We start from the raw sequence: 27,232 nt of genomic DNA on the forward strand, positions 1-27,232 counted from the left end.
GTCAATAATGGTCTTGGTTGCAGAATAAGTTTGTTGTCAGTTGAGAAAAAAAATAAGCCTCAGAAGGTTGGGTAAACTTTCCCCTAAATTTGCACAGTGGTATAATTCGAACTAATGTCATGACTCCTGGGCTGCATATTCTTCCAGAGACTACAATGATAGCTCTTCACTACATTCCAACGTTTTTCTCTGATAATAAAAGCTTATAAAACATTCTCGTAAACTCCTTCAACCAAGGTAATATGGTATTCCTTTGGACTTGACACTATTGAAATCTTAATTGCACAGAGATTTTGCCTATGTATATTGCCTTCTAATTCTAGAACTTTAGATTTAGGATTCACATAGGTTTACTTTAGCGAGTACTAGTCATTTGCCTGGTACCAACTGCTAAACTTTGATTGAAAGCTCTTACAGTTTAGAAACGGTAAGCAATGTTTGTCACGTGGAAAATGACTTAGTTAAAAAAAATGTTCAAAAGGAATGAGGGAATGTACAAGTTTCCATGCTTTGCTTGCAAAGAAAATTAGCTGAACTGAAATATTTCTATATGAAGTTGAAGTCAAATATCTCCCTGTACTGAAATCATGTGGATTAATTCATATGTATTGCAGAAGAGAGCTATCTAAAGGAAATAATACATGTTTATTCTAACAGTTGATTTCTTTACTGTGTTGAATTTTGCCACGTTTTGACTCCATAGGATCCTCAAATTTGCACTTTAGACTTAAGAAATCCTTGTTATTGCTCTGTTCTTTTTTGGCCACAGACCCTGTCCTGGTGATTTTTCAGTGAGCATTCCTGCTAGAAGCCTGGCGAAACGCCAAGGCTTCCTTGCTCAAAGGGCCTTCCTGCTGTGTGCCATTAAATATGGAAATGTTCATATTTTGTGGATTCTGTAAAATTAGACGCCCCTGAGCTCAAAACACCTAAGAGAATACGCAGGTCTTCAGACGGAAAGAGCCAAAGATCGCACCCTGGACAAGATGCTGTTTGGAGGCAACTGAAGCAAGGAGAGTACAAATTCCCTGCCACCATTCTTGATCCCCTGCTGTCCATTCTCCAAACAGCAACATTTTACTGTGTGAAACAAACTTTGCCAGTCCTCTGATAAAAACCTGTCTTGGGCTTCTCAAATTTTCATTGAGTATAATTTAAATGCCTTAGCACGACCTGCCTGTGTAGTGCACTAGCAGAGTACACAAGGTCATATACACAATGCTGTGGAGCTGGCTCTCAGTTATTTTGGTTGCTTATAGACAAGTTGCATCTTACTAGTCACTAAATATCTGGAGTATCAGCGCTGCTGAGTTTTCCTGGGCCTGAAGCAGTCTGCACTTGCTGGCTATTCTCACTGCCTCAAATGTGTACCTCAGCCTCAAACTCTTGCCATGACCAACTCTTTCTTGTCTTTGGGTCCATGTAAATGTCTCCTCAAAGTCTCCTTCCCTTTCCATTTCACATCAAGAAAGCCCTCCCCCCTGTATGGCAGTCACTCTCTCACAAAACAAGGATGTGTGTTCATAGCACTTCTCATACCCTGTAAGTATCTTGTTTATTCAGGATAATTGTCAGTCTGTCACTAGAGGGTAAGCTTTACAAGGGCAAGGTCCTCATGTCTCTGTTCACTCTGGTGTCCTGAGTTTTGAGGAGATGGCGTCACTCAGCTAATCCTTGTATGTAAATAAACAAATAACAGGGATTTAAACACCATTGTATAGTTGTGAACTTCTATGCAGTATTGTCACATAAGCCATCCTGAGGTGAAGCAATAAGGGCACACAGTCACAGCCTAGGGCTTTTGTAGATTATGAATCTAAGTCATAGAGCTGAGGTCAGTGAATATCTCTGCAAATAAGGTGGAAGATCACAGATCAAATAACAATATTTTAATGCGAAAAATAGGAAGAATTCTTGGTCATGAATTTACCTTTCCTACTATATCTGGATGTCTAGATCTCATCATCAGTAACAGTACTGTCTTTGAATGTGAAAATAGAGAAAAATATGACACTCACTGATCTAGCATATATTTAATTAAGAATTGCATTGGTATGAGTGAAACTTCATTTTCTCTGCCTAATGCCCTCTGAGGAAATAGCTTCAGCAAGCACAAGTGGTTTCCTAAGAGCCCAAGAATACTGGAGATTTAAAGGATGAAGAAGCCAGGGGAAAGAAGATTCCTTAATTTCGCATTCCACATTTCTCCAGATCTGTTCTCTTAAACCTTTCTTTGTAACCCTGAGGGCTCTGATCAACCAAGAGTGTGACTGCCTTCTCAGACAAAGAGATCAGCAGTCTCCCAGGAGAGTTTTCCTACATTCCTTGAATTCACTACTTTAATACCAGACACTCTAAATTCCCACTAGTGGGAATTCAAAATTTAACTTCCAGAAGGATCTGGAATGGATTAAAGGAGCAGATCAATCAAAGAAATTTCAAGGTCCCTCTAAGGGTATCTAAGGCTGAAACTCCTCTTTCTGTCCTATTTTCCAATTCAAATTATGTCCAGCCACATTGTCCCATATAGCTCATCAAATGTTCTACATTGGCATCAACTGATTACATTTAAGCAAAAAATGACAAAAAATAAAGATGCCCCAAATTTATAGTGTAACCCCATCCTATTATCAAATTCCTAAGGATAAATTAATCCAAAATACTCTGAAATATTAATGCTTGTAATTCAAAAGAGTTAAAGTCTAAAATCAAATTCCCTTGAACTTGTAAGTTGAAAGTCCAAGGTATGGAGACCCAAAAATCCAATAAAGAAACACCTCAAATTTCTTCCTTTTTCCAATTTGTATTCCTTCTCCCTCAGTCCTGAGGTTTCCAGCCAGGTGCCTGAGTCGAGTCAGGCTAGGCTCTATTGTGCATATTCCTTTAGCACTGCTGAAGTTAGCTACCTAAACTCTCTGATGCTGCTAATCCAAAGTTCCATATTGAAAATAAAAGAATATTAGCATCATCATAGCACTGGCCCACACTCAAAAATTCTTTATCTAAGCCCATCCACTGTCCCTAGAAATGTTGCCACAAGCAAAACAATGGCTCCATAATCTACAATTTAGTTTCTAAAATCCACGAGAGACACTTAAACTATGACAGAAACTTACGGATATTAGGTTAAAACAAGTTAGGTGTCAAAAAAATCTTTCCAGGTAGCAACCCCATCAAGTTTCCAGTTATTTTATGCTCATGTTCCAGAATCTATTGCCTGTGAATCTAGCTTGATTTGGTAAAAGTATCATCTCCTATCAAAATGCACATTTTAGTAATCTACATCAATAACCAAGACCTGATGTTTCCTCTCTCAGAAAGTGGCATTTTTGAGAAATCGTTGCCCTTTGCCATAATTTTAGATGAAATGCCTTTCTTTCCTCTCTGTAACCCATATTTGCTTCAATTGGAGAAAAACCCTCAGCAGATTTTGAATGGGAGTTGCTGTTAAGGTTCCCTAGCTTTGTGCTCCTACCAGTCTGGAAAGAAGCAATAACTATGCCATGCCTTCTCACGACATTTTTATGTTCACCTTGGCATCTGTATTTATTTTTTCATTTAAGTTTCCCATAGCCAGTGAAATAGAACCAATACATACCAGATTTTCCAAATGGACCCCAAATCCTATCCTTCTTCATCTCCCTGAATTGGATAAACTCCTCAAGATGTTCTTTTCCCTTCTGACCAACGTCAGAATCAGGCCTGGAGTTTCATTATAGTTCAGCCTAGCATCCTTTCAATGCCTCAAACCTTTGCTTCTCTTAGAGAAGTAGAGATTTGTCAGACATGTTGCCTATAATAACTGTAACATCCTGAAAAGTCACTCAAAAATATTTTGACTATTTTATGGTGACCTTCCCTGTTTCTCCACTTTTATCTGTTTAGATATTCAAAAGATTATCCCGTATTGCTATGGCAGGGAATTCTCCATCAGTAGCTTTGAAAGTCTTCTTCTCAATAAGCATCCTTGGTTCTGGCTTCCTCTGGTGGACTCATTCAAGTCTGTCATTTTAGATTTAGCTCTCTTCTTCTGTCAGATGTCACTGGGCTTCAGTCACTTTCTGATCTAGCAACAACTTAAATATCTCTCCCTTTTCTACTATTCTCTTTTTAAAAAGTTTTAACTTAGGTACTTCATTTTTGTAAAACATCAAATCAGAAGAAAAAAGAGAGAAAAGAAACAGAGCCATGACATCTTCAGTTCCTTCTCCAAAATTTGCTTATTAGAAGAGTCACTCTCTCCTTCTTCGAAGAAGTCGTTGAGAGGACGGTAATAGGTCAGATTACTCTAATGATGCCATTTCACTTGGTTATAGGATGCCAAGGAAAAGGAAATTCTTTTTCAACAAATAAAAAGAAAATGATAATTAGAAATTCCTGAAAAGTGAACAAATAGCAACAATGACAACAAAACTGTGGGAAAAAGTCAAGATTCAAATATGAGGCAAGCTTTAAAAATTAGAAATAAAATTTCATGAGATTCAAAAATAAAATGCTGGCAATAAATATATTAAGGAATAAGCTAAAAAACATTACAGATATAGTAAAGAAATAAGAAATTTCTTCTAATAATAAGGAAAAGTACAGCTCACTTGAAATATTAAAACAAAAAATAAAAAAAACAAAAATCCATACAAGAGGCCTGACCTCTGGATAGCTGAGAACAATGGCAACAATAATCTAAGTATCTCCAAAAGTAACCTCTTTCTCACACACGCAAAAAAGGGGAAAAATAAATTCTGTGAAAAACCGTCATCACAACTTGAAGACAGTGAATAAGACACCTACAAAATAAGTATTAATAAGATCACTAAATTCCAATGTGTGATCGCTCACACTTCTCTGTCACTTCCAGCCAGTCTCAAAGCTTGGCCGAGCCCAAAGGCAGCCTGAAAAAAACTGAAGGAAGACAACTGAGGGTGGCTGGCAAAGAGACCTCCGTGTGATTTGAAACAACCTCCCTAAATCTGGAAATGCTGCAAAGTCTTTGGGCAGATCAGAGCAGAGACTGCAAGGAGGAGATTTCAAGAGCAAGTGATTCAACGAGTCATGGCTGAAGGGCCAAATGCAAAGGGACACTCTTTGAGTCATGTAGCTGCTGAGGAAGAAAAACAAAGCAAAACAAAAACAAGAAAGATGTGTCCTTTGGTAATGGACTAGTGAAGGGAAAAAGTGGAAAAAGGGAGGAAATTTAGTGTTTTGCAAGGTTAAAGAGAAGCATAGAATTGAGGACTATCATCTCACCATCAAAATGAACAAAATCTTTTAAATTATCTGGACAGTGCAATACAAAAAGAAGAGTGGCCTTTCACCTGGAATAGTGTATATTGTTTTACAGTATTCCTAATGTAATGCACACTCTAAAACCATAACCGTGACCAAAAGAAAAGTGAAATACTTACAAAGCTATTGAAGAAAATTAGAAATAAATTAACACGCAAAAAATACATACCTTCCTCCCCCAAGAAACAACAAAGTAGAAGAAATGTGCAAACTAACATTCCAAGTAGATTTATATGCACTCACACACACATTTGGATCAGAAATTCAAAAAATAGAATGCACACAACCAGAAAGAAATGAAAGAGTATGTATTGAACTCTAGAAAGAAATGGAAGAAATAGAAAAAAATAAAAACCTCATAAATTAAGAATAAATTTCAAGAGCTTAAAGAAGAATAAAGATAAATGAAAATTTAATAACACACATTGAATAAAGACAGAAAAATGATCCAGAAAATGAAAATGACATAAAGGAAAAGACAAAGGATATGTGAGCAAGTAGTGGAAATGGAAGACCGGCGAAGAAGATATTGCGTTTCCATGAGTGGAGTCCCTGAAGGAGGTTTACAGATTGATGGAATAGACATAATATCTATATATACAAATGCAACAAAATAAACATAATTATAAAATATAATGAAAGAATTGAGATTAAAAATATATGCTGTATGTTCATATATTCATATTCAATTGTGAACTAACTCATTACCTAGCTACCAAAAAAGATTTTCATTTTGGCTCACAAAACAAGATCCGACTACATGCTGTGCATAAGCAACACACCTAAAACGAAGTAATTCAGAAAAGGATGGACAAAGGAACACCAGGAAAATACAAATCTGTAGAGAGGAGGGATAGTATGCAGAACTCAAGCTGACCACCATTAAATGTGATGACAAATGACACTCTATAGTCAATCTTCTACGTGAGGTGTGAGTCAATGCAATTAGACAAAAGAAATCAATTAGTGGAATTAAAATGGGTAAGAAAAAGTTAATCTATCTCTATTTGCATATATGATAATATTCCTGGAAAACCCCAGGTAGTCAATAATAAAACTAACTAAAACAATAAGAGTTCAGAAAAATACAGGATATAAAATTAACATGCAAAAATAGTCTTTTTATTTACAAACAATAATCAGCTAGATGGCATCATGGTAGCAAAAACCATATTTGCAATTCCAACAAAGAAGATTAAATAATAAAGAATAAAGTTAACATAAAATTCACAAAATCTATACACGAGAAAATCTTATCAATACTCCTGAAACTCAGAAAAGTAGGCTTGAAATAATAGAATATATATTCTCTGGTTTTGGAGGGGATAATTCATCATTACAAAGATGTCAGTTCTCACCAAGTTAATACATAAATTCATTGTAATCACAGTAAAAATAATATCCAGTTTTTATGGAGTTAAACAATTTGATACTAAAGAGCATACTGAGTACCAACCATGCTAGAACAGCCTAGTAAAACACTGAAACAGATAAAAACTCCGAATAGACAATAACCATATCAGACATTAAAACTTGCCTCTATAATTAAAACAGTGTGGTACTGTCCAGTGCATGAATAGACAAATAGACCATTAGAATAGGAAGCCCAGAAATAGGCTTAAGTAGATGATAAAATGAACCTAGTTTTTGGGGGAAAAATCAAATCCAGGGCTGAGGCAGAGAAAATATAAGAAGTGCCTAGAACATCTTCTTGAGTTAAAATGTAATGAAGTGCTGGAGAAAGGGTAGAGTCAAGTCAAAAAGACGTAAGAGTCAAAGCAGAAGAAGTTTGTAATGGCAGAAGATGGAGGGATTTGAGCAGCCAATTAAACAGTGGGAGTGTTGCATTATAAGCCATAGCATAAAATAAATATCCTCAAGTCCACACTAAGATAAATAAATAGATTAATAAATAATTAAATAGGGCAGAAGAGACAGCTCTCCCATACAAAAAATTCCAATTAGTAAATGTAGAAAGAATGAGCGAACGGCAAAACCACCATTAGGCAAACACCACATTAATAACTAAACTATTACAGCAAGATTCACTGATGGATGCTATAATTGGTGTTGAAAATTGGAGGAGAAATGGAATATTCGTATGGCCACAAAGGATCTCCTGCAAGGTAGTTATCAATTACAAAGGAAAAAAGTAGCAATTTTACAGTGCTAAAACCCACCAGACACCGCCTTAAACAAGTGACTCAGGTTAAAATCAGCGATAATAAAACACATCCACAGTTTGTCCCCTGGATGAGGGTCAATGAAAGAATACACATGAATCCTGTGTTATTCTTGCCAAAAATACAAAAACTACCATCTAATCATGAGGTAAACCCAAATTAAGACATTCTGTAAAATACTGACCAGTACTTTTCAAAAGTTTCAAGGTCATAAAAGACTGAAGAACTGTCAGAGATCAGGAGAGACTAAGGAGACATGGTAAATAAATGCAACTTGGGATCCTGGGAGAGGAGAAGGAGATTTGGAGAAAAACTGGCAAAATTCAAGTGAAGTCCATACGTTTGTTCATAGTATTGTAGCAATGTTAATTTCCTTGTTTTGATAACAGTACCAGGGCTATGTGCGTTGTTAACATCAGGAAAGCAGACTGGACAGTATATTCTCAATACCTGCTTTTCAACATTTCTAAGCCTGAAATTATTTCAGAATAAAAATATTAAAAGCGGCGCATAAAAGCATGATTCAAATATAAAGCAAATTAAATTGGCATGGTTTTGAGCAATTAGTGAAGTGTAGAGAATCCATTTGAAAATTCCCATTTGAGTAGCACAGGGATTATGGCATTAGAAATTTAGAGAGGCTAATAAATTCATATCAAATACTTGCCTCTGCAGTGAACCGTAATTACAGACAGTCATGCATCGCTTAGCGACGGGGACACGTTCTGAGAAATGTGTCTTTAGGCGATTTCATCGTTGTGTGAACATGATAGGGTGTACTTACACAAACCTAGATGGTACAGCCTACTACACACCTAGGCTCTATGGTGCTAATCTTATAGGACCACTGTTGTCTACGTGGTCTCTTGTTGACTAAAATGTCGTCACGTGGTGCATGACTACATTGTATTAATGAAAATTATGTTTATGCATTTTTAGCATTTAGAATTAACCTATAGACAAAGCATTGAAGGTTTGATTATAATTATAAAAGAGAATATAAATATTTCCATCCTTGACAATATCAAAGTAAAAATACAACTACCCGAAATTAGGAGATAGAAGTAGGGAGGAGAGGCGCAGGCAAGAGTAGAGGACTAATAATATTATTCTAAAAAGTGGGAGGCAAGGAAAGACTCTCTATGGCTTTGAGTCAATGATACTAAGTAAAGGTGATAATAGAATGATATTTCTATATTGGGAGTAGGGGAGGTAGGGTGGAGGGAGTAAATTAAGTTTTCATATATTTTATTTCAAATATTTCACATATTTTACTATGATAAGTAAAATATAAAGAGAAAATATCTAACGTTGATAAATCCGAAGGCATATTCAGAGACTATGACCACCAATCAATTATGAATAGTAATGATTATAAGTAAATCCCTTGTGAGAACAGGACTAGAAATGGACAATCGTGGAGTGAATCCTATTTTCCATGTGTGTGTGTGTGTAACATTTTTAATGATGTGACATATTATGTCAATTTGTTAAACATTAAAAAGAATATATTAATTGTAACTTCTAATATTATTAGTGTTCTTCAAGTGCATAATATTATTGTCCCTTTTTGTATCATGTGAAATTTTATTTTTCAAAGCTATGCTCAAATGTCATTTTATTTTCACCTCAATATTTACATAGAACTTTTTCCTTACTATCCCAGGTAGGTTTAATATTTTGCTCCTCTGCCCTCCAATAATACTTTGTGTAAAATTCCATTAAGGAGCTAGTCACAATTATTATAATTCATCTAGTAACTATCTTTTCCTTTGTGAGAATGAGACTTCCTCAAGATCAAGTGTTATGTATCTTACTCATGTTTGTACTTCCAGCACTTAGAGTGATTGAAATATATTTTTTCACTATGCAAATGCTTATAGAAACAAACAATGACATCCTGCTTCCTTTAGGCATTAAGGAGAACCAGCAAATTGAAAAGAAGGGAGTCAAATTCTGGTAGAATTATCTTGGTTCCATTGTTTCTGTGCCTGTATCCTTCAATCATTCATTCTTCCAGGTCAGAATAGAAAATAATTTGGAAGAGAAAAGCCCTAATCTGATGTCTGTTATCCTTCTTATCTTGGTTGCCCTCCATGATTAAAACTTGTCAATGGTGGCTGAAGGCAAAAACTATTGTGTCGTCCAGAATAGGCACTGCTGTGGTTTGGATTGTATCCCCCAAAGATGCCGAAGTCCTAAGCCCCAGTATCTGCAAATGTGACCTTACTGGAAATAGCATTTTTGTGAATGATCATGTTAAGATAAACTCATTAAGGTAGGTTCTAATTCAATATGACTGGTTTCTTTACAAAACGAGAAAGTTAGGACACAGAGATAGACACACATACAGGGAGGAAGTTATGTGAAGATTGGAGCTATTTTGCCAGCCGCCTACCAGAAGCTAGGACGGCCCTGGAACAGATCCTTAGTGTCTTCATAGGAAGCACGGCCCTGCCAACACCTTGATCTCAGACTTCTAGCCTCTAGATTTGTGAGACAATACATTTGTGTTGTTTAAGCCACTCAACTAGCGGTAGTTTGTTAGAGCAGCCATAGGAAGCTAAAACAGGCCTTACTGGAAACACTTTCAAGCAGAGGGTCAGCAAAATGAAGCACTTTTTTCTGTTTCTCTTCTCTTCCCTGGGAGAGGATTACAAAGATGAGAGAGCCCAGCTGCATGCATGCTGTGCTCCAAGAAAGAGACCTCACCTCTGCAGTTCCATCTTGTTATAGTGTGCAGGAATAGTCTGGTGAATCAGGCTGGTGTGCACACACTGGGCTTAGGACCAGCTCTCTGGAGGGATTATTTGAGAAGCTCAATCGACAGCACCTAACAACTTAGAGAAAAATTAAGATTGGATTGAATGACCTCCCCTTGAAGGGAAAGGCACTTGTTCTGGGTTGTTCATTGCCAGGCAACTCATGGAGAACCTCCAAGGTCACTAGAAGACAGTACTATTTTGTCTCTTTACTGCTTTTTGCTTTGGCAAGCTAATATTTACTGAGTGCATACTATGTGGCACTATTACTCTTCTAGATGGGTGAGTGTGAGTATGTGAGTGTATATACTTTACAGATTGGGGATGAAGTTATATGAGGTATATATCTGTATATTCCCCTCTCTACATATGTATCTATAGGTGTTTTAATATCCCTCATTTATGTGTTTATATGTATGCAATTATTTTTATATATAATATATACACATACATAATTTATATATATATAGGCATTTGTATAGTATGTATATAATATATATACATATTCCTCACTTAAATTTCCCCCAATTTATAAATTGCATTACTTTATTTTTCCTCTTTTATAACTTAGATACTGAAGAATAAAGGAGGTCAAAATATTTTACACAAGTTGTGGTGGGGCAGAATGCAGACTCCAAGAATTGTGACTCAGAAATGTATACTATTAATGCTACTTCTCAGGGAACTCTCTAAAGCTGGCTTAAGCAAAAGGAAAAATAAAATGAAATTTTTTATGGAAGGAAGTAAAACCAGAAACTGGACATGTCTAACTCTTGTCCTTGCGTTCCTCTGGCAATTGCTTTATTTCCTTTTCTAAATATATACTAGTTCTCTTTATATGCTATTCTATATGCTACTCTATACGGCTGGAAGAGATAAGATATAGATGTCCTCCTTTCAGGTATAGCATATGTCACCCAAAGTTGAAATCACATAGTCTCAATCTGAAATTCTCCAAGAAAGAGCTCATTGGCTCAGTATGGGCCAACTGGCCAGCATTGGTCCAAACAACTACTGTAGGACTGGAGGCCTGAGTTAATGCTTAGTGATCACAGCTTCCAGAACCCTACTTTTGTATCTTTGGACTTGGGTGGGCAGAGTGGTAGCCTGTAGAAAAGTAGGATGGGGGGCAGGCAGCCAGTTCACCAGGCATCCACTACAAGATGCCTGTACTCAGCTTAGAACAGAGGCTAATAGAGGAATCACAAATTTAAGAACGAACTTATAAAGTAGGTGATCCTCAGTCCCCTTCCATTGAGGATACTTTTGGGTTTTAAATTTTAAATGTATTCTTCCCTTCTTAGGAGCTGAGTTTATTATAATCATGATTTTCAGTCATCTTTAGAAAAAATTTCTACTATTTATCCGTTTCCTCAGCACACACTCATTAAACATCTAAAATATGGTTATAGCTGAATTGTGTTCCTCACTCCCATAAAGATGGTGGAATCATAATTCCCAGTACCTGTGAAGGTGACTTTATTTGGAAATAGGGTCTTTGCAAACAATGAAGTTAATATGAGGTCATGAGGGCAGTCCTAATCCAACGTGACTGTATCTTTGTAAAAAGGGGAAATTTAAACATAAAGTCAGACACGTGCTCAGTGAGAATGCATGTGAAGATGAAAGCAGAGATTGGTGTAACGGATCTACAAGCCCAGGAACGGCAAAGACTGCTAGCATACTACTAGAAGCTAAAGAAGGGCATGGAACAATTTTGGTGCTCTGTTATGGCAGCCCTAGGAAATTAATGCAAATATATTTATGTGAATGAACAGTTGGCCCTCAAGGAACTTACAGTCTGTGATGGGAGATAGACTTATAAACTGATCTTATAGAATAATGGAGGATAATAACATCTCCTCAGTCAAGAAATGCCTCTGGTTAAGGTCTGAAGAGATGAGAATTTCATCCACTCCGTCTCTCCCTAACCTCTTTCAGTACTTCATTGCACTTTTCATGGAAATATTTTGATGATTCAGTTCAATTGACACTTTTGAGGGATATTACCTGGAAATATCTACTCTCCCATTTTGAGTAAGATGCCTCTTCTATAAATTCTCAGAGAACCACAGGCTTCCTGCATAGTAACAATTATCATAACGCACTTTTATCTCTTCAAAATACATTACACATACTGAAATTATTTGCTCTCATGTTAAAGAGTGATCTCCTGGAAACAAGGGGTAGTATCTTATTAATATCTATGTCCTCAGCTCTTAACAGGGTGACAATATATTTTGGTTAAATGAATGAACTAACAAATATTATTCAAATATTTACATAAATATCACTTTTACAAAGCTCAAAGTACTTTTCTCTTTTATTCAGCTTCCAGAAATGTCTACCAGTGTTAAATAAACCCAGTTTGAACTCAACAGAGAATGAAAAGTATATGGGAGTTAATTTTTTTGATATTACACCATACGCTTTCCTGGATATGTAGTGCAAGACTCAGAATAGCATTCCATTTGTTTGAATGATGGATTAATTGATCAATTTCTGTGACAAACGGCAGATACTGGTTGCCAAATTATATCTTCAAACAACTTCTGTCATTTAAAATTTAACTGAACTATATTCCTAGGACAATCTAATCCTGGAGAAATATAAGAGAGAAATGACCTGAAGTGCCATTGTATTCTGGGCCATCAATATTTCTATTTAGAAGTAATAAAAAGAAGCTTCCAAGCCTAGTCAGGGCAGACCAAGCTCTCACAAAGAAGGTTCTGTCACCACTAAGGTAGTAATAACACTCACAGTGCTCTGGGAAGTGAACACCGCTGTGCCCCTCCCCTTCCTTAGAGAACAAATGAGGAGCACCATGTTGCCATCACTGTTATGTCTAGGGGTGGGTATCTGGAAATCAGAGTCCACATGGGACTCCTTTCCTGACTGCTGCCTCTGCTGTGTGAGCCTGATGAAAACCAGAAGGATATGGATGGTAAGAAGAAACTTGGCCTCCCTGCAGTCATAATTTCACTTTTATCCCACTTATTACCAGGGGACTCTATTCTATATTCAGATATAAAAGATACTACGCAGATTCGGACCTATGGTATTTTTAGTTCTGTGGTCTATGACAGCCCAAAGGATTTTAAATGTAAAAACTGGACTACCAGGCAGGAAACCTGACTTTCTCTCTTGGCTCAGACTCTTGGTAATGTGATTTGGTTGGAGGAATCTATACAATATATAGCTACTATGGATATTTAAATTTTTCTCTGCCTAGAATGTCTTTCATTTCATGTAGCCTCTCTACTCTTTCTTATATTAAGTGTACATAGTTTCTACTTAAGCTCTTAGAAAATATTTCTAACTAGAATATATATATATATGTTTTGTTTTCATTCTTTCCTTCTCCAAGCTGGTTCCAAATTAAGCTTCTTGAAATAAGATTTTTTTCAAATTATAAATAGCTAGTTTGAAAGCTTACAATAGTTCTCTTTAGTCTACCCAAAAGTAAATAAACAAAGGCTACAGTGATTGTTTGATTAATTAACACATTCATCCATCCTTCTATTAAGCAAGCATTTGATAAATATCTCCTATTTGCTCCTATAGTATTAAGGATGATAGTCAGTCCCAGGAACACTAAGATGAACAGAACATGCTACTACACTTCAGGAGTCGACAGTAGAATAGTCAAACCATACCTCTATTCAGTTGTCTTTATTGACAGTGGTTGTTGTCTAAAAAGTCACTATGAGCCCCCAATTTGCACAGATAAGATTAGCTTCCTGTGTTCCTCTGGTCACGATATTTTTGCCAACTGAACAATACATGAACTGGATTTATTTTGTGTTTCTGTCTAAAGACATTGTATTCAATATACATTGTGGATTCATTAACACTGAACTCATGGCCATCAGTGCCATAACTCAAGCCTGAAAGAAGCTTATCTAATACATGGATTTTTTTCATGAAGCATATCAGCGCCTTCTTGTGCATAGGAACAATAGGCAGTACTTCAACACCACACTTGGGGGCCATTTTACACAACAAAATCACCAACAAAACAGCACAGAAATGGGAAAAATGTGGCACCAAATAGATTACAAAAAGGATCCGTTATAATATGAGAGCTGAGACAAGAAGGCAGTGTGTGCTTTGCTTTACCTCAGGTGGGAACACTTTCATTGAGCGGCTCAAATTTTTCATCCCTCTGCTTGTGTGCTCAATATGACTGCAAAAATGCCATGCATATTGAGGCTGCAAATCAATTTTAGTGAGTAGGTAGACTTGCAAATACAGAATCCACACACTGTGAGGATCAACCGTATGTGAACGAACAGGAAAGACGTGTTGCATCATTAATAGTATAATACCTAGGGCCAGCCCTGTGGCCTACTGGTTAAGTTCGCGTGCTCCACTTCGGTTGCCCAGGGTTTCGCTGCTTCAGATCCTGGGCACGGACATGGCCCCACTCATCAGGCCATACTGAGGTGCCGTCCCACATAGCACAGCCAGAGGCACTCACAGCTAGAATGTACTACTACATACTAGGGTATTTTGAGGGGGAGAAGGAAAAAAAAAAGATTGAAAACAGTTAGTAGCTCAGGTGCCAAAAGAAAGAAAAAGTTGTACAATACCCAAAGGAAAGTGAAACACAGAGGGGAAAAAATTAACTGTGCTTGGGAGTGTTGGAGAACACTCTGTAGGCCAAATGATGAATGAGATATTATTTATTGGCTTCTGTCAAATAAGCAAAAGGCCACCCAGTCAACGAAAATAGCATATGAAGGTCGTGATGACATGAAGCTGTGTGGCATATTCAGGAAGTACAAGTAGCTTGGTAATTCTTGGGTCTGAAGCTCAAAGTGGAGAGGTTAGAAGACGTGAGCGAAGAGGATAATACCAGCAGGTGATAAAGAATCTTAATATCCATCTTAATTAGTTGGAATACTTTTTGTATGTAAAGAAGCTGATGACAATATGATAATACTGGACATAGCAACTTGTCCCTATCCGTATTATAGCATTCATCAAACTACATACAATCTACCTTAGTATGTAGTTAACCAACTCTTTGATGGTGGGCAATAACTGATCACCATCATGGCCAAGAGCTCTAGTATGTGTCTTTCACTTGATAGGTGTTGAATAAAACAATAAATGAAAGAATGAAATATTAGACCAGCCTTTGTGTTTAGTTCCAATAGCCTTGCTCTCCATATGAGAAGTAACCCCAAATGCTTTTTTCAGACTCAAGTTCTTCATCTAAAATTTTCAATAGTCAGCATTATTTGGGTAAGATGCTTATTGGTTGGGAGCCATTTTATTTAAAAAGGTTCTCATTTATACACACCTAATAAGTAGATAATGTGCAAGAAATTACAAAGTTGGACAGACACTTTTGAAAATCAGGTGTATATCGCATTCAAGAAAAATGATATGCTTTTTAAAGAAATCTCCTCTCAGAATTTTCTCTAAGTGACCTGACAGCAATTATTTTACTTGATTCATGCTGTTTAGAGTGTTTCTCTGACATGACCTGCTACAATTGAAGAAGCCACCCTATAGGGGCACTTATCATCACAACTGTCATGTTTTCCTTTTTGCCAGGGATTTTAAATCTCACCACAAAGTCAACTCAGGAATCCCACCGGGGCTCATGTCTTGCGCTCTGTGCATTGCTCCTCCGACATTCGGAGAAAGATCAATCAATCAATTTTTTCCACCAGGAACTGAGTGGTCATGACATCACTGTCAAACTTAGCCCTGTTCTAGAAAACCAATTGAGCTTGACCAAAAAGAGCAGCAATTTATTTTCAACCAGAGAGGCTCAGTCTCTATAGGGTTTTAAATATCAGATGCTGCTGCTGAAGCTGGGTCCAGGAGTACCCTCACAGAGCCAAGAAGGGCAGGGGAAAGGAAGATCAATGAGCTCATTTTCAATAAATCACTAGATTAATCCAGGTGGGATTCTGCAGCTGCGGGTGGAAAACAAAAGCAGATCATTATTTGTATTTAAAAGTGCAAAAGCAAAAACAATTTTTTAAGTCAGGGTTCAGAAGGACTGAGTGATGGAAGGGTAGATATACAGAGAACAGTATAAATTTTTGGATTAGAAAAGTTTTCCCCACCCCGCCACCAATTAATGTCAATGAACTCCACATTTCTGAAATCAGTCTGGATGCACTATTCAAAGCGTTTTATGCTATCAGTAACTCCTTTAAAAGGGCCTTGCTTTGCAGGCTGTTTATGAAGAAAGCAGCCTCACCAAGATTTTTTAAGCACTCTCTTTTTTACCTATAACATCAATATGAACGAATGAAACCCTCTGTTACTACGGTCTTTGGTTGTATGTGTGCAATTGGAAACACTCTCAGCACACGCAGTTATATTACTTGGGCTTAATAGCGTCCTCAGGCAAAAGAATATTATATATGAATATTAAATTTTCCAAGAAAATTTTTGAAACAGGCACAATACTAATTACAATGCTTTACAATTCCTACATATTTTTTGTTAGAACAATTTCTATAAAACAGTATCTCTAAGTAGATATGAAAGAAAATATTTCTACATAGTTGATTATCAAGAAATATTTAGCTTGCCAAACTACTCGTGATCTCTCAAAATTAGCTTGAATACATTTTTATTGAAAGTAAGGTATTTAATCTCAACTACCTGCACTAAAACGTGCCTCATCATTTGAGTCGAGGTACAAATATAGCAAAAATAGTAAAATAGAATGAAATAGCCATTGCATATCAAGTGCTCTGCAGTCAGAGCAGAAACGCTTAGTGTGACGTGAAATGGTGAAGAAAATTTGTGAGACTCCAAGATGAATCTGAAGAACATCTTTTAGTGTTGGTAGAGAAAAATTGATAAAAAATTGGTTCCACAGTGTGGTAAGAGTATGAACAAAGATATATAGTTGGGAAGAAACCACATGTTTCTCTAGGAGCGTCTGCAGAATTCCAGAAGCAGTGTTTCTCAAAAGCATAGCTGAAATCAAAATCACTAGGATGGCTGCTAAAAAGATGCATATTTGGGTTTCAATCCAGACCTCTTCAATGTGGGTCCGAAGAATCTCTGGTGATGATCACACGGAGCACAGTTTGACAGCCGCCATACATGAATAAAAGCTAAGCCAGACTTGAAACCCACTTGTCAGTACGCACCAGTCAGTACTGGCACTCCCTTTCTAAACACAATGGAAATTTACGTAGAAAGGATTGCTCTGTTTAGGGAAAGTCATTACATCCAAGTAGTTAAAAGCAAAAGTTTTGGAGTCCGTCTGACCTTAGTTTGAATCTGAAGGGCAAGTTGCCTCTGCACTCCAAGCTTTGATTTTTTTTTTTAATCCATTCCATTCTGTTGATTTGAAGACGGGGATGGTATCTGTTTGCTTTATAGCATTCTCAGCACCTAGCTTGGTAAATTATTGTTGTATACAGCTGGTGATGATGTTTATTATTGATTAAATGAGATAATGCTAATCGCAGTGGATATATGTAGAAAACACTTAAAATAATGTAGCCAATGATTCTATTATAACAGAAAGAAGCCATTCATTTTGTAAGTGTTTATTTAGACTTTCTGTCTGCAGCCTAAGTTCTGGGGATATAAGGATAAGATTAAATTCTTGACCTCAAATATCTTACTGTTTTATGAAGAAAAAGTCAAATAAATGGAAACTTGAATTAAAATGTGATAGAGAAAAGAGCACATGATAACAAGGAAGAAACTTCTAGGTCGGCTGGGGTAGTGAGACGAAGCACAGGGCATTCAGTGAAGACTTCTCTGAAGACATGACATGACATGACATCTACATTGGTTTTCCAGGGCTGCTGTAACAAATTACCACAAAACAGGTGACTCCAAACAACAGAAATTCATTCTCTCAGTTCTGGAGGCCAGAAATCCAAAATCAAGATGTCAGCAGAGCCGTACTCCCTCTGAAGGCCCTAGGGAAGAATCCTTCCTGGCTTTTTCCTACTTTTGGCTGCCTCTCAGCAATCTTTGGCATTTCTTGGCTTGTACATGCATCTCTCCAATCTTGTTTCCATCTTCACATGGTTTTTTCCCAATGTGCACCTCTCTTTGCTCTCTCCTCTTCTTATGAGGACACCAGTCGTCGGATTTGGCCTCTCCCCCAAATCCACCATGGCCTCATCTTGACTAATTACATCTGCAAAGACCCTATTTCCAAATAAGGCCACATTCTGAGTTTCTGCTGGAGATGGATTTTTGGAGGACACTATTCAACTCACTGCAACATCTAAACAAGAATTTTGAACTACAAGTTCATGTTGATCTGACCGAGAACATGGAAAATAACTTAGCTGTGATGCACACTGCATCGTTGTTAGAGGCCCAGCCTTACAGAGACTCTGTTACTTTATAGTCACTGCTGTCTGTGCAGACATTCTAGGCAGAAAACTACTTTTCTTACTTGGGTTCACTATCTATTTTTTCAGCTCCTGGATGCTCCAGTCATGCCAATTCACTCTGGAAACAGGAGATCAAACCTACTGTGGATACATATACGACTTTCATGCATCTCTGGTTTGGAAGAATCATTTTGCTTTCCAGATTCAGGCATCCTTCCTTACAGAAGCTAAGATCTCAGTTCTATCTCAGGATAGAAGATACCTGGCTTTAGTTTAATAGACAAAGGCCTTTTCATAACTTTGTCTAACCTGTTTGTGTATGTGCCTTTCCAAAACCAGGAATAACAAGATTGATGCCAGTCTGCTCTTTATGCCTCTTACAGCAGCATTTCTCATGAAGGGAGCAGAGGGAGGACTCGGCGAAGGCGAAGAAAGAACTACGGTGTCTACTAAAAAATGATGGAAAGAAGCTTGTGTGCTTTGGTTGCTTTTGCTGCCTACTCAATCTTTTCAGCAGAAAGAGCCAATATTTTTTTCTCTCCTATTTCTAGAAAATGAGCCAGAAAAGAGATTCATTTGTTTTCCAGATTCAACAACTTTGTAGACACATTTTACATATACAACTTGTAGGGTCTATTGAAACAAACTCCCTATGACCATGAGGATTTCCTCCAAAGATTTGCTTGGTTTTAATGAGTTCTTTAGCTACATTAGGTTAAATTATTGAGGATAACAAGATACCACCTAGACCTTTCTGAGAAACAATGCTGCCTTTCTAATTGCCTTCATTCTGCACATTAATGACATCCTTGTAGGTAAAGTGACCTCTGATATCTTAGCCACCTATTCCACTGGAGGAAATTGGCACAAGGAGATTCAGACTTTGTGGACCAGATATAGCACCTCTGAGCAGAAAATAAACATTTTCTCAGCAGATGTTTTTTTTTGTTCATTGCTTTACCAAATAATTTACAAATTTTAATTTAGTCTATATTATCTTTATTTAGATTGGCCTATTTCCATTCCTGACTTTTCAATAACTGTGGATTAACCAAGCAGGGAGAAAGTCAAAAAAAGTGAATTGCATTTGCTTGTGGAAGAGCTAGTATGCAGGCAGTAAATAACAGCTAGTTTATCTGAATATAAAAAAGGATTAAATCAACCAACATGGTAAAACAGAATTTTAAGTGGAACATTCTTCAAGTGATATACTAAAATTGCTTCCAACAAGAGTGCCTACATTTATTTATTTTTAAATGAATACCATCATATTTTCATATTTGTATGCATTTTGGATCAGGTACTTGTTGAACATTTAAAACAACTACTTTAATATAAGAGTTTTGAAAATTTGATAAGAATATCTTCTTTTGTTAAAGATTATTTACACTTTTCAGAAAATAATTAAATATTAAATATAACTATATAACAAAAAAGCATCTGCTGCTGAACCAGTTATTACAAACAAGAAAAATGGCATGATTTTCCAGTAAAAAAAGTTAATGTAAAAAATGGTCAGGGCTGGCTCCGTGGCCTGGTGGTGGAGTTCAGTGGATTCTGCTTCTGCAGCCCGGGTTTGGTTACTGGGTGCAGACCTACACTACTCATCAGCAGCCATGCTGTGGCAGTGATCCACATACAAAATGGAGGAAGATTGACCCAGATGTTAGCTCAGGGCCAATCTTCCTCAAGCACAAAGAGGAAGACAGGCAACAGATGCTACCTCAAGGTAAATCTTCCTCAGGAAAAAAATAAGTGGTCAAGGGAAATAAGCCAAACATGAAACATTACATTTTCTGGAATTTAAAGATTTTTAGGTATTTTACATCATCTTTTAATGTCGTATTAGAGGGAAGATACACCCTTGTAGAAGGTTTGAGAAGGTCAGAATGTATACTTTCTGCAAATGTAAATACTATATTTCATTTTCATTATAATCTTATCTGTGTATCCATTTCACCTCACCATTAATTCTTCCTTTCTTTCTTTCTTCCTTCCTTCCTTCCTTCCTTTTGTTCCTTTTTTGAGGAAGATTGGCCCTGAGCTAACATCCATGCCCATCTTCTATTTTGTATGTGGGATGCCTGCCGCAGCAAGGCTTCATAAACAGTGCATAGGTCCATGTCCAGGATCTGAACCATTCACTCTTGGGCCACGGAAGTGGAGCCCACGAACTTAACTGCTAAGCCACTGGGCCAGCCCCTCTTAATTCTCATTTTAATGGTGACATTACACACATACACACAAATGCTTTACTTTCAAAGAAGGCGAAATGATTCAAAGTAAAGATTCGAGACCTTCGATACTGACGAGCTAAGGAGCCTATCTGAGATGTCGCAGCTTGAGTCTTCTGGCTTCATCTGTTGAGAAGCAGTATAGTACTTCAGAGCATGGGCCCTGGCTTTGACATCTGCCATTTAGTAAATACACGACTTTAATCAGGTTAGTTGATATCTCTTTACTTGGATTCCTCATCTGTAAATAGGCGGAATTATAGCACCCACCCCATCAGATTGTTGTGGTAATGAAAATAGTTATTACCTGACTATCTGCAGTGCTTAGAACAAGGCCTGGTCGCAAGTACACAAGACAAGTCAAAAATTATTATTATCTACAAATGGAAATCTTAAAGTTCTCTCAGAGTTGTTGTGGAAGTTAAATGAAGTAATGTGTATAAAAACCTCTTATAGATTCTAAAGGGATGCAAACGTAATTTATCCTGCAGTAACTGGCTAATAGGTGTCCTCTATCTCTGTTGCTCTCTGACCATAAGGATACAGCAAGCCTTCTAATCTATCAGAGCTTCTATACCTGCTTTGAGGGTACACATGAAATCGATTTACAGAAAGTGAATGGTTATGTGAATGTAAACTGTTCTCATAATTTACACCAACAGTTTGTGTAGTTAGATTTTTTTTTTTTGTATTCACACTTTTATACTGTTTTTGTGGATGGAGCAGATATTGTCACCATTTTTAGGAGAGAAAACTGAGTTGAGACATCAGAAAGTTGTTCAGGTCTTCAAGCCCTTTGTAGCAGAGCTAGAAGTTAATCCAAGTTTGCCACATTCAAGGTCAAGAGATTGCACTTTTATAAAAGAAAAGTAGTGTCACTATGATATTTAAAGCAACATGGCCAATCGAAGTTTTTTTCCAGCAGCGTGCTATTTCAGTTATATTGCTGAAAGGCAAGTGCTGACAAAATCTGTTCTTATCAAACCTGATGAAAAAATGATCTCTAGGATTGCAAAGGTGTTGCTGAAAGCCTTCACTGGCACCTGATTTGTCTAATGGATCCTCGATGATTATTTATTCCTGGCAGAGAGAATATTTGAGCAAGATTCTGGTGAGAATAAAATCTGTGTTCAGCAGCCAAACTGCCCTAAATATAATACCTTTATTACGTCTTTGTTTTTATTCCAAATTAAAGTGGGCGCATCTCTTCATCCACCCTTCATGCCCTCACACAAGCTCTTCACAGGTAGGCACAAATACATTTTAAGGAATGCAGCAGGTATAGATAAATACATCCATGAATAAGCCTATTCAATATATAGTTTCTTCCCCGTCATCTTATTGGGTTGGTTAAGAAGCGTTCCCTTATAGATGTTGTTGGACATAATATTACAGAATAATTCAGGCTATTTCCAGATTGGAATCAATCATTTCCAATTGATTCTAAAAAACATAGTGTTTTTTTATTAGAAGTGAAGCAAAGTGACTAGTTGAAGAAGCCATATGTTAATTATTACAGAGAACCAATTAAATTCCACTATGTGATTAGAAATAATTTGTAAAAATTCAGTCCTTGAATGTATGAGTTTATCTTTTTGATGTTAATGCAAGTAGTTGATTTAATTGTGTAAGTAACTCTGCTTGCTATTTGCAAAAGATTAAAAAAAAAAAAGAAAAAATGGATTTTTTTTAATGCCAGGTTACTATCTTTTTGAAAGTTTTTAAGTTCTAAAAGGGAAATTCCAGGCTTGCATATATGTTATTCATGAACTTGTTTGTTTTTGTTGTTGGGGAAGATTGTGAGAGTCCCTGAAAAAAATGAAGAGAAAAAACTTCTAGGGAGATGAGGCCTGTGTTTTTTCTTCTCCTATTGTCCATGGTATAGTCTTAGGCACTTGGCCTCAGATTAGGGATTAATAGGTAGCCTTAGGTTTTAGCTAGTACCAGTCTGTTCATGTCCTAAAGCCTAGCTGTCCAATTTTAGCCTAGGTTGAGAGGGAGGCCAAATTAGCGATCTTTGGCTGAAGGAGAGCGGTTAGATCGACCCAAGTTTTATATTTCATTCCGTATGATGTATTTAAGACTTGCTCACAATCTTCAGTGAAGAAGCACAGTCATGATATAATCCGTAGATGCTTAATCTGGTTATTTTCCCAAGGCTCTAGGATATGAAAACACTGGATAAAGACACCCTGGGAATGCATTGCCAAAGCAAGAAACATTGTAGCATTTGATGTTCCCATGCCTTTCTACTTCCTGAAGACAGATTGTGATACGTGTGACCATATTTGGTGTTCTGATCAGTTCCATGGCTCAGTTATAAAATGATAGAGAACCAGCAAACCACTCTCCTTGATAGTTCCCTGGACTGCACGAGAATTTCCATGATTGCCAATATATAGGAGAGTTTACCAAAAAATGCAGTTACAAGTGGAGGGGCTCATAAGTGAAACTGTTTGGGTATGTAGAAATGTGCTTATATAAATTGCTTTAAAACTTTAGTTCTATACATAGGAGAACTACCATAAAAATATCTAAATCACATGCTGCTAGGAGCAAGATTTTTTTATATTAATATCTAATTTTTTTGTGTGTGGAAGATTAGCCCCAAGCTAACATCTGCTGCAAATCCTCCTCTTTTTGCTGAGGAAGACTGGCCCTGAGCTAACATCAGTGCCCATCTTCCTCCAATTTATATGTGGAACACCTGCCACAGCATGGCTTGACAAGTGATGCACAGGTCCACACTTGGGATCCAAACTGGCAAACCCTGGGCCACTAAGGTGGAACATGCAAACTTAACTGCTGTGCCAACGGGCTGACCCCAATATCTAATTTTTTATTTCAGGTTTAACCAAATTTGAGGTAGTAATTGCTATTCTATACTCATAATTGCTAAAGAAAAATCTTATAATTTATGTATAATATAATTCCTCCAATTAAAGTACAAAATTCAATAAATTTTTGGTTATTTTTGTTTTTTATTTTAATAGTATATTCACAGAGGTGAGCAACCATCAACATCATCTAATTGTGGAACATTTTTGTTACCACAATGCAGTCACTATGCATTCTCCCTACTAGGAATCCATTCTCTCTCTTAACCCTAGGCAAACACTGATCTACATTCTATTTCTATAGATGTCTAACCATTTATAAAAATTAAAGGACACAGTATGTGATCTTTTGTAACTGGCTTCTTTGATGTGGCATAATGTTTTCAAGGTTCAACCATTTTGTAGCCTGTATCAGAACTTTATTCCCTTTTGTTGATAAATAATTTCATTTATAGATATACCAAGTATAATTTATTTATCCATTCATCAGTTGGTGGACATTTGAGTTGTTTCCACTTTTTTGGCTATTGTGACTAGTGCTGCTATGTATACTTGTGCACAAGTTTTGCTGTGGATTTATGTTTTCATTGCTCTTTGGTATAAACCTAGAAATGGAATTGCTGTGTCATACGGTAACGCTGCTTTCAACATTTTGAGGAATGGCCCAACCTTTTGCTAAAGTGGCTGCACTATTTTTCATTCCCCCCAGCAGCATATGAGAGTGTCAATTTCTCCACGTCTTTGCCAACATTTGTTACTGTCAGTCTTTTTGGTTATACCAATCCTAGTGGATGTGAAGTGGTATCTCATTGTGGTTTTGATTTGCGTTTCCCTAGTGACTAATAATGTTGAGAGTCTTTTCATGTGCTTATTGACAATTTGTATGTCTTTGGGGCAATGTCTACTTAAATATTTTTTCCATTTTTTAATTGAGTTACCTGTCTTTTTAATATTGAGTTGTAAATGTTCTTTGTATATTCTGGATAAAAGTCTTATCAGATGTATGATTTGAAATATTTTCTCCCATGCAGTGGGTTGTCTTTTCACTTTCTTGATGGTATCACCTGCAGAATAAAAGCTTTTGTTGCTCCCTATTCCCTCACCATGCTTCCAAATAAATTACTGGCACTGAGATCCCTTTCTCCAGCGATACTTTTGAGGTATCCAAGCTATGATATTTACCACCTAAAAATGCCGATAGGTAATCTTATAAGGTTTATTAAAAAGGTGATGAAAAGAGTATTCCATCAGATAGAATTTCAGTACTTTTTAAAATTTTAATTCAATTGCCAACATTTGGTTTCATTCAATTATTAAACTCTGAATTACAACGTATCTTTATTCACTGATGCCAAATGAGTATAAAAGTCTATGTCATATCTGTTACTTATATTTATAACCTAGCAGGAAAATTCCATATTTACCCTGCAATCTGTAATACATTTCTTCCTGTAACAAATGCTTTTTGGTTGAAAAGAATGTTTATAGCCTTGGCCATTCAGATTAAAGAGGAGCTAAGGGGTCTCTCATTGCCAGGAAAAAAACAAAACAAAACTGTGAAGCAACACATGAAAATCCTTGACTTCTCTCGTATTTGGGCTATTGATCCTTGGCTTCTCTCACATTTCTACTATTTCTGGTGGGGAAAAAAAAAGCATAGTAACTAAAAGTGCCTCTATCACAGTGCCAAAGCATAATACCCTGCACATAGTGAGAGATCGCTAAAGCTTTGCTGCATAAAGTTTGAAAAAATTGCAAAGAAGCCAGGTAAGCTGAATGAGGAAAGGGAATTTAATTAATGCAATATCTTACAGGAAAATAACTGTAGAATAAGTAATAAGTGAGCAGTTGTTATGTTGAAAACTTACTCTGTTAAGGAAAGGTGACGTAAGCTAAGTCTCAGATCAGAAGCAAAGTTCTTAGATAAAAGGTGAGAAATCAATAGGTAATTTTAATTTTTTTAACTGAAGTCTTCCTTTCAAAGCTGGAAGAGACCCCAAAACACATGGTAAATATAAAATATTCGACAGACTCTGGTGACTCCTATCCCCAATACACTAATAAAGGGGGCAACAGAGTTGTCTGAAATGCAAGACAATGGGAATTGAGCAGCTGGCAGGACCCTGAGATGGTTTCGAATGACTGAGGGATCCACTTGATAAACTCACAAGGCCTCATGAAATTATCAAAAGATGTTCACAGATAAATCAATCACTTGCTTTTGGAACGTGTTAATATCTGTTAGTGACGTTCTGTAAAGGCATTTCAGAAGGATGTGGCAGTAGAATGTGCGTATAAAGAAGCTCAGCGGCTCCAGGGAAGTCATGAGTATGGGGCGGGGGAAAATCGCTCAAACATCACGCCACGCAAAACGAAGAGCCCAAAACAAATAAGTGAAAAGTTAGCCCATTTGAGATCGTGATTTTTTTCCTGTACATGTTCTAAGCACTTTTGTGGAGGAAGTACTTTCTTCCTCTAAACCCGATGTAAAGCAGACTGTTTTTTTCATAAGCAGATCAGAACCTACAAATGCTTCTTAATCCACCTTTCACTATGACAGATAATCCTCAGCCCCTGAAAACTTCCATAAAGATAAAGTTAAGAAACGCGTTTTTAAAATGTCCCCTTTAGGTTTAAGGAACATTTACTACCCTGAGCTCAGCTTTCTGCAGTAGAATATAGTTAAATGGTGCTTCGAAGTTCTGAATGACAATATCACACTGAATTCAGAAAGAGAAACTGTCAGCAAGATGTAGATTATTCATTTTGCGAATTCAAGGATCTTGATTTTGAATGAACTTCTTTATAAAATGGAAGAAAAAAGAGGTGGTGAAACAATGCAAAATCCTGATGAATTATACTGTTAGGAGAATTAAATTTTTAATGTTAACTAAGGAAAACTAGCGAAGCCAAGGTAGTTTAAAGAAGAACGCTATCAAAGAGCCTCTTCTAGGCAGAGTGCCAGACAGCTTGAGCCAGCTTTCCACAAATAATACCTTCAGGTTTTATTTAAATTGAAATAAAGGCTGTCGTCTTAGCTTTAGCTGGCACAATGAAATGCACAGCTTCTTGCTCAATTCCAACATTCGTCCTACAATTGCATCTAGCGATACATATTTGCAAATATATACGCCATAGCGTTTTTACGTAGCTTGCCAAAAGTTATTGTTAAAACTCATTATCCAGCTAAAAGTAAAATAAATGAATAGAAATATAAATGACTAAATAAATAAATAACACCAGGAGCTTCACATTTCAGTTGCCAGAAGTAATTCAGCTGGAAATGGAAACATCTGGAAATAAAATGGATGTATCATAGAAATTAAATTGAACTAATTACTGTTATCTGGATGTATTTCTTTAAATGACACTTTTTTTTTTTTGAGGAAGATTAGCGCTAAGCTCACATCTGCCACCAATCCCTTTCTTTTTGCAGAGGAAGACTGGCCCTGAGCTAACATCCATGCCCATCTTCCTCTATTTTATATGTGGGATGCCTGCCACAGCATGGCTTGATAAACAGTGTTAGGACCGCACCCAGGATCCGAACTGGCAAATCCTGGGCTGCTGAAGCCAAACGTGTGAACTTAA

This window comes from Equus caballus, chromosome 5, assembly GCF_041296265.1.
Source record: "Equus caballus isolate H_3958 breed thoroughbred chromosome 5, TB-T2T, whole genome shotgun sequence".
Classification (NCBI taxonomy): domain Eukaryota; kingdom Metazoa; phylum Chordata; class Mammalia; order Perissodactyla; family Equidae; genus Equus; species Equus caballus.